Source organism: Nicotiana sylvestris, chromosome 5 (genome assembly GCF_000393655.2).
Source record: "Nicotiana sylvestris chromosome 5, ASM39365v2, whole genome shotgun sequence".
Taxonomy (NCBI): domain Eukaryota; kingdom Viridiplantae; phylum Streptophyta; class Magnoliopsida; order Solanales; family Solanaceae; genus Nicotiana; species Nicotiana sylvestris.
Genome location: NC_091061.1, coordinates 175,751,154 through 175,760,738, shown reverse-complemented (window position 1 = coordinate 175,760,738; position 9,585 = coordinate 175,751,154).

Below are 9,585 nucleotides of genomic sequence, written 5' to 3'. Positions count from 1 at the left end.
AGAATCACTTGTTGCCTTAATATGAAATTTTGCTATTTCTGTATTTTTTCATGTTGCTGCTGTGTATTTATTTTGGGACTACGGATGTGGCATTCCGGTAGCGCCCCCTTGTCTGTTTATTTTGGGACTACGGATGTGGGATTCTGGTAGATCCCCCTACACATTTATATGGAACTACGAGAATGCACCTGGTAAATTCCCCCAGTACTGGGTATTTATATTTGGAACTACGGAACAAGATTTCGGTAGATCCCCCCGTACTATGAGTTGGACTATGGGACGGGATCCCGGGAGATCCATTGGATATGTACATATGGGACTACAGGACGATATCCTAGGAGATCCCCGGTTGTTATTTTTGTGCTAAGTCGCATTTTTTTCTGTGTTTTGCCTTGTCTCTATAATTGTTGTTGTTGCCCTTTTTATATCATGTGTTACTTTTACCGCTGTATTCATTTATACTGTTCTATTTTACACTGTCGAATTTTATATTTTCTTTAACCTCAGTAGGGCCCTGACATTCCTCGTCACTACCCGACTGAGGTTAGGCTTGGCACTTACTGAGTACTGATGTGGTGTACTCATGCCCATTCTGCGCATGTTTTTCATGTTCAGATCCAGGTACGGTGACTCAGTTCTATCACCCTTGAGGCGAGGCGATTGCTCCAGCGACTTTGAGGTATATCTGCCGCATCCGCAGATCGAAGAGTCCCTTTCTATTCTAGCTTTTAAACATTTGCTCTTCTGTATTTCTTTCTCTTGTTAGATATTCTGGAGTTAGACATTGTAGATATCTAAAGGCTTGTGGTTCCGTGAGTTTCTGGGTTTTGGGATAGTGTACTTGATTTTGAGAATGTTGTGTGGTATATGTCGAGCAGCACTTTTAAACACTATTTTATCATTCTTCATTCTGTTTTTATTCCGCACTTTGGTTATCTTCCGCAATTTAGGCTTACCTAGTCGTAAAGGACTAGGTGCTGTCACGATGGTTCATAGAGGGCGAACTGGGGTCGTGACTAGTTGGTATCAGAGCTCTAGGTTCATAGGATTCATGTATCACAAGCCGGTTTATTAGAGTCTCACTAAACGGTACGAAGACGTCTGTACTTATCTACGATAGGCTATGTAACCTTTAGGAAAATCCCACTTCATTTGATTTCCCTGTCGTGAGAGATTTTTGATGTCACGAATTCTGAACTTCTATCTTCTATTCTCTCATCGATGATGATGACACGCGCTAACTGAAATGATCAGGCACCCGCGCCCCTACAAGAGTTGCTAGAAGTCGGGACTGGAGTAGAGGCCGAGGATGCACACATGGTGCAGCTAGAGCACCTGCGCGAGCTACTACCAAAGTGCCACCAGCAGTTCCGGATGGAGTCTTACTACTATTTCAGCACTTTAGGAGGCTCTGGCACAGTTCATGAGCATGTACACCACTTTGGCTCAGGAAGGGTTGCTTCCCCTTGCTGCAGCTACATCTCAGGCCGGGGGAGGAGTATAGACTCCCGTCGCCCACACTCCAGAGCAGCGAGATCTCATTGTTCAAGTTCCAGGTGTCATGGCGACTCAACCTATGGTCCTAGTTCAGCGGTTAGTGAGGACCTCTCGCCGAGTAGAGGACATGTGGGCCCAAGAGGGAAGGGGCAGACGAGGTCAGGAGAGAGAGTATAGGGAAGTAAGGAGACCTCGTAGATTGGAGAGACCCACTGGTCCTTATTTTGGAGGAAGAGTACGACATGGTAGAGGTTTTGTGGGTCAACTAGCTCAGTTTGCATCTCAAATTTCACATAGTGTTTCATGTGTTCAGGGGTCTTGGAGTACTCGTACTGCACAGTTCCCACTGCCACGTCCTCCCAAGGCTTGTTTTAAGTGTGGTGATACATGCCATATGGTAAGGGATTGCCCTAGACTTGGGAGGGGTGCACCTCCACAGACTTCTCAGCCACACCGTGTCCCACAGAGTTCTCAGGCTATGGTTACAGCTCCAGTTGCTACCCCACCTGCTCAACCAGCTAGAGGTGGAGGTCAGGGAGGTAGAGATCGCCCTAGAGGGGGAGGCCAGGTCAGATACTATGCCCTTCCTACCCATACCAAGGTTGTTGCCTTTGATTCTATCATCAAAGGTATTATACTGGTTTTCACAGAGATGCATCAGTTCTATTCGATCCAAGCTCCACTTACTCTTATGTGTCTTCTTATTTTGCTCTGCATTTGGGTGTACCCCGAGATTCATTGAGTTCCCCTATTTATGTTTCTACTCATGTGGGAGATTCTCTTGTTGTGGACCGCGTTTATCGGTCGTGTTTGGTTTCTCTTAGTGGTTTTGAGACCAGAGCCGGTCTATTATTACTCAGCATGGTAGATTTTGACATTATCTTGGGCATAGACTGGTTGTCGCCCCATTATGCTATTCTTGATTATCATGCTAAAACCGTGATGCTGGCTATGCCAGGTATACCGCGTATTGAGTGGAGGGGTACTTTAGATCGCACTCCCAGTAGAGTTATTTCTTTTCTTAAAGCTCAGTATGGTTGAGAAGGGGTGTGATGCGTATTTAGCTTATGTGAGATATGTCAGTATTGATACCCGTTCAGTTGATTCGGTCCAGTAGTACGGGATTTTCCCGATGTGTTTCTAGCTGATCTTCCAGGCATGCCACCTAATAGAGATATTGATTTTGGCATTGATCTGTTGTCGGGCACTCAGCCCATTTCTATTCCTACATATCGTATAGCTCCTCTTGATTTGAAGGAGTTGAAGGATTAGTTACAGGAATTGCTTGATAAAGGTTTTATTCGGCCCAGTGTATCACCTTAGGGTGCTCCTGTCTTGTTTGTGAAGCAAAAGGATGGTTTTATGCGTATCTGTATAGATTATCGCCAGTTGGACAAAGTTACAGTGAAGAACAATTATTCTTGCCTTGTATTGATGATCGGTTTGACTAGCTTTAGGGCGCACAGGTGTTTTCTAAGATTATTGTGCTCAGGTTACCATCAGTTGAAGATTCGGGAGCCAAATATCCTGAAGACTGCTTTCATGACTCGGTATGGTCATTGCGAGCTCCTTGTTATGTCATTTGGGCTGACCAATGCCCCAACAACCTTTATGCGTTTGATGCATAGTCTATTCCGATCGTATCTCGACTCGTTCGTCATTGTCTTTATTGATGATATTATGGTGTATTCTCGGAGTCGGATATCATGAGAAACACTTGAGGACTGTGCTTTAGACTCTCAGAAAGAAGAAGTTATATGTTAAGTTCTCGAAATGTGAGTTTTGGTTGGATTCAGTGGCATTCTTAGGCCACGTGGTATCGAGTGAGGGTATTCAGGTGGATTCGAAGAAGATAAAGGTCGTGCAGAGTTGGCCCAGACCATTCTTAGCTACCGAGATCCATAGTTTCCTTGGCTCAGCGGGCTACTACTGTCATTTTGTGGAGGGGTTTTCATCGATTGCAGCCCCTATGACTAGGTTGACCCAGAAGGATGCTCCGATCTAGTGGACGGAGGAGTGTGAGGCGAGCTTTCAGAAGCTCAAGACAGCTTTGACTACAGCCCCAGTTTAGATATTTCCTTCAGGTTCATGGTCTTATACAGTCTATTGTGATACCTTGAGGATTGGCCTCGGGGCGGTGTTGATGCAGGACAGTAGGGTGATTTCCTACTCGTCTAGACAGTTGAAGATACATGAGAAGAATTACCCTTTTCACAACCTTGAGTTAGCTGCCATTGTTCACACCCTGAGGATTTGGCACCATTACGGGGTTCCCTTTGAGATTTATACTGACCATCGAAGCTTGCATCACTTATTGAAGCAAAAGGATCTAAATTTGCACCATAGGAGGAGGTTAGAGTTGTTGAAGGACTATGATATCACTATTTTGTATCACCCGGGCAAGGCCAATATGGTGGCCGATGCTTTGAGTCGCCGGGTAGAGAGTTTGGGGAGTTTGGCATATTTACCAGCATTAGAGAGGCCTATGCCGATGGATGTTCAGGCCTTAGCCAGCCAATTTGTAAGATTAGATCTTTCAGAGCCTAGTCGAGTTCTAGCTTACGTGGTTTCTCAGTCTTCCTTATTTGATCGTATCAGGGAGTGACAGTATGATGACCCTCATTTGCTTGTCCTCAAGGACAAGGTTCAGCACGGTGATGCTAGAGATGTGACTTTTGGTGATGATGGGGTATTAAGGATGCAGGGTCATATTTTTGTACCCAATGTTGATGGGCTTCGGGAGTTGATTCGGGAGGAGGGCCATAGCTTGCGGTATTCCATTCATCCGGGTGCCACAAAGATGTATCACGATTTGAGGCAGCACTACTGGTGGAGGCAGATGAAAAAAGATATAGTTGTACTTGTAGCTCGGTGTCTCACCTGTCAGCAGGTGAAGTATGAGCATCAAAGACCGGGTGGGTTGCTTCAGCAGATAGAGATTCCGGAGTAGAAGTGGGAGTGGATCACCATGGACTTTGTAGTTGGGCTCCCGTGGAATTTGAGAAAGTTTGATGTTGTTTGGGTGATTGTAGATCGGCTGACCAAGTCCGCTCACTTTATTCCGGTGTGTACTACTTATTCATCGGAGCGGTTGGTGGAGATCTATATCCGGGAGATTGTTCATCTGCATGGTATTCCAGTTTCCATCATTTCAGATAGAGGTACTAAGTTCACATCATGGTTCTGGAGGGTCGTTCGGCATGAGTTGGGTACTCGGGTAGAGTTGCGTACATCATTTAACCTTAGACGGACGAACAGTCCGAGCTCACTATTCAGATTCTTAAAGATATGCTTCGTGCATGTGTGATCGAGTTTGGAAGGTCTTGGGATCAGTTCTTGCCAAGGCAGAGTTTGCATATAACAGTTATCCGTCCAGCATTTAGATGGCATCGTACGAGGCTTTATATGGTAGGCGGTGTAGATCTCTGGTGGGTTGGTTCGAGTCGGGCGAGGCAAGATTATTAGGCACAAACTTAGTTCAGAATGCTTTGGAGAAGGTTAAGGTGATTCAGGATAGACTCCGCACAGCCCAGTCCAGACAGAAGAGTTACGCAGACCGGAAGGTTCGTGATGTTTCCTATATAGTTGGATAGCCGGTTCTGCTTCGGGTTTCGCCTATGAAGGGCGTTAGTAGATTTGGGAAGAAGGGAAAGTCGAGTCTGAGGTTTATTGGTCCTTTTGAGATATTGATGAGTGTTGGGGAGGTTGCTTACGAGCTTGCCTTACCTCCCAGCTTGGCAGGAGTTCATCTGGTATCATGTTTCGATGCTCCGGAGGTATGTCTCTATGCTCGTGCGAGGACGAACGAATGTTTAAGTGTAGGAGGATGTAATGACTCGGCTGGTCATCTTAAGAATTAACTCCCCGATACCCTATTAACTGCTTTCCTCGAGTTTATTTTTACTATTTTGATTTTCCTGGATATTCGGTTTTGAGTTTCGGAGAGTTTTGGGACACTTAGCCCCTAGATGAGAGCTTAAGTGTTGGAAAGTTGACCATAGTCGGAACAATGTGAAGACGGACTCGAAATTAAAATCTGATGGTTTTGTTAGCTCCGTTGGGTGATTTTGGGCTTAGGGGCGTGTTCGGATTGTGTTTTGGAGGTCCGTAGCTAATTTAGGCTTGAAATACCGAAAGTTGAATTTTTGAAGTTTCCGGTTCGATAGTGAGATTTTGATCCAAGGGTCGGAATGGAATTCCGAGAGTTGCAATAGTTCCGTTGTGTCATTTGGGATATGTGTGCAAAATTTCATATCATTCTAAAGTGGTTTGGTTGGTTTTTTTTATCAAAAGCATAATTTAGAAGATTTTGAAATTCTTAGGCTTGAATCCAATGCGAATTTGGTGTTTTGACGTTGTTTTGAGCATTCCGGAGGTTGGAACGAGTTTGAATGAAGTTATGGGGTATGTTGGTATGTTTGGTTCAGGTCCCGGGGGCCTCGGATGAGTTTTGGGTGGTCAATCAGACCATTTCATGATGTTTGGAGTTGCAGAAAAATTACAGATCAGTGCTGCAGTGAAATGACCTTCGCGTTCACAAAGGGTCAGCTGATGAAGCTGGGAATTTAAGGCTTCATGTTCGTGAGGAAGAATACGCATTCACGAATGGCTGGGCATTTGGTCATCGCGTTCGCGTAAGGTGGATCACGTTCGTGTAGAGGAAAAGTGGTTAGCTGGGTTTGAGGTATTTTATTCATCGCGCTCGCGAGAGGGGGAACGCGATCGCGAAGGGTGGTCTGAGTAAAGCATCGCGATCGCGAAAGAGGAAATTTGGTCAAAGTTATTTTGTGCTTTGCGTGGCTTTGACTGCGTTTGCGAAGAAGGATTTCAGGCCTAGGCAGAAGGTTTAAATAGTCGTCTTGTCCACGATTTTGGGGTTTATTTCTTCCATTGGTGGCCGTTTTTGGAGCTTTTTAAAGAGGATTGAAGAGGAATTCGAGAGGAATCATTTGGAGGTAATATTGTTGACTTCATAACTCATTTATATGTGATTAAAGACCTAATTAGTGGTGAAAATTTTGGAAAAAAAAAGGGTAATTAAGGCTTGAGATTAAGAGACCTTAAAATGGGCATTTGAGGGACCAATTGAGGTCCGATTTTTGTAATTTTGGTATGCATGAACTCGTGAGAGCATGGGGATTCTTAAAATATAAATTTTACCCGATTTTGAGATGTGGGTCCGAGGGGCATTTTTGTCATTTTACCTAATTTCGCGTATTAGCTTAGAATTTCTTTGTAGAATCAGTTACTTGAAGTGTTATTTATATTACGCAATTGAATTGAATAGATTGGGTCATTTGGAGTCGAGTACTCATGGCAAGAGCGTGGTTTCAGGTTGATTTTGAGTCGGTTCGAGCTAAGTGGCTTGTCTAACCTTGTGTGGGGGACCTTCCCCTTAGGATTGGTATATTTGGTAATTGAAATTCCTTGTACGTGAGGTGACGAGTGCGTACTTGTGCTAATTGTTGGAAATCCGGTTTTCATTACGTAATCACTAGTATGTTTCCTTTCCTGTTTTTATTACGTGCACTATTAAGCATGTTGTTAGCTTAGGAAAGCATGTCTAAGTGACTTAATTGCCTTATTTGCTCAACCTGCCTTACCTGAATTCGGTGCAGCATGCTAGGCTAGAATCACTTGTTGCCTTAATATAAAATTTTGCCATTTTTGTATATTTTCCTGTTGCTGTTGTGTGTTTATTTTGGGACTACGGATGTGGGATTCCGGTAGCGCCCCTTGTCTGTTTATTTTGGGACTACGAATGTGGGATTTCGGAAGATCCCCCTGCACAGTTATATGGAACTACGGGAATGCACCCGGTAGATTTCCCCAGTACTGGTATTTACATTTGGGACTACGAAATAGGATTCTGGTAGATCCCCGTGCACTATGAGTTGGACTACGGGACGGAATCCTGGGAGATCCATTGGATATGTACATATGGGGCTACAAGATGGTATCTTGGGAGATCCCCGGTTGTTATTTTGGTGCTAAGTCATATTTCTTTCCGTGTTTTGCCTTGTCTCTGTAATAGTTGTTGTTGCTTTTTTTATATCATGTGTTACTTTTACCGATGTATTCATTTATATTGTTATGTTCTACACTGTCGAACTTTATATTTTATTTAACCTCAGTAGGGCCCTGACCTGGCTCGTCACTACCCGACCGAGGTTAGGCTTGACACTTACTGAGTACCGATGTGGTGTACTCATGCCCCTTATGCACATGTTTTTTATGTGCATATCCAGTTACTGCGACTCAGTCCTATCACCCTTGAGGTGAGGCGACTGCTCTAGCCACTTCGAGGTATATCTGTCGCGTCCGCAGACCGAAGAGTCCCTTTCTATTCTAGCTTTTAAACATTTGCCATTCTGTATTTCTTTCCCTTGTTAGATATTCTGGAGTTAGACATTGTAGATATCCAAAGGCTTGTGGTTCTATGAGTTTTCGGGTTTTGGGATATTGTACTTGATTCTAAGAATGTTGTGTGGTATATGTCGAGCGGCACTTTTAAACATTGTTTTATCATTCTTCATTCTGTTTTAATTTGTTTTTATTCCGCACTTTGGTTATCTTACACAATTTTGGCTTACTTAGTCGTAGAGGACTAGGTGCCATCATGATGGTTCACGGAGGGCGAACCGAGGTCGTGACACTTGCCTTTCGATTCTTCTAGTTTTTTCTTCAAGTTGTTGATAATAACTTTATTTGTTGATTCAGCTTGTCCATTGGCCATTGGATGATATGGTGTTGAGTTAATCCTTTTAATTTGCCAACTTTGGAAGAATTCTGTGATTTGTGAACCTATGAATTGCGGGCCGTTATCACACATGATATCTTTTGGAACCCCAAACCAGCATATGATGTTTCGACATATGAAGTCTCAGACCTCTTTTTCTCGTACTTGTTTGAAGGCTCCTGCTTCTACCAACTTAGTAAAATAGTCAGTGAGTACTAACAGAAATCTTACCTTGCCCTTAGCTTGTGATAGTGGACCTACGATATCCATACCCCCACTTCATAAAAGGCCATGGTGTAACAATCGGATGTAATAATTCAGTTGGTCGATGCATGTTGTTACCATATCTTTAGCACTTGTCACATTTAGCCACAAAATATTCTGCCTCTTCTTCCATTTTTGGCCAGTAATAGCTAGCTCTAATTATAGTTTTTACCAAGATCTTCCTCCAGCGTGATTTCCAAAATGTCCCTCATGTATTTCTTTTATCACATATTCCGCTTGAGAAGGCCCGAGACATCTTGCTAGAGGGCCACCGAACATTTTTCGATATACAATTGCCCTGATCTAAACAGTAACAAGCAACCTTTTGGCGAAGTGCTGGAGCCTTTCTCTTATCTTCAGGTAGTATTCCATACTGCAAAACATTGACAATCTTGTTTATCCAATCCCAAGTTCGATTATTGTAATTTACCTTATTTTTATCTTGATCAAGCACTGAATTAAAAAAATGTATTACAGAAGCATTTTCTTCATTTGTTACTTCTGCAGTGGATTCAAGATTAGCCAAAGCGTCTCCCTCGGCATTCTCTTCCCTTGGTATCTGCGTGACTTTCCATGTTTGGAATTGTTCGACTAAGTCCCGTGCCTTTTCTAGGTATTGTTGTATCCTTGCCTCTCTAGCTATATAAGTCCCCTACATTTGGTTAACTACGAGCTGCGAATCGCTTTTGATTATGACCTGCTCTATCCCGAGCTCTCCTGCCAATTCTAAACCTACAATCACAGCTTCATATTCTTCCTCATTATTAGTAATAGGATGACATTTTATGGCTTGTCGTATGGTTTCTCCCGCATGTGGTACCAAGACAATTCCTAGACCTGCTCCTTTTACATTTGATGAACCATCAGTAAATAAGGTCCAAGTGCCTGGATTAGACCCGTTAAATACCTGTAGTTCTTTTTCTGCATCTACTTGTATCCCTTGGCTAAAATCTGCCATAAAATCTGCTAAAACTTGTGACTTTATTACATTTCTAGGTTGATATGTAATGTCATATTCTCTTAGATCTATATCCCACTTGGCTAATCTACCTGATAACTCTTGTTTATGCAATATATTACGTAAG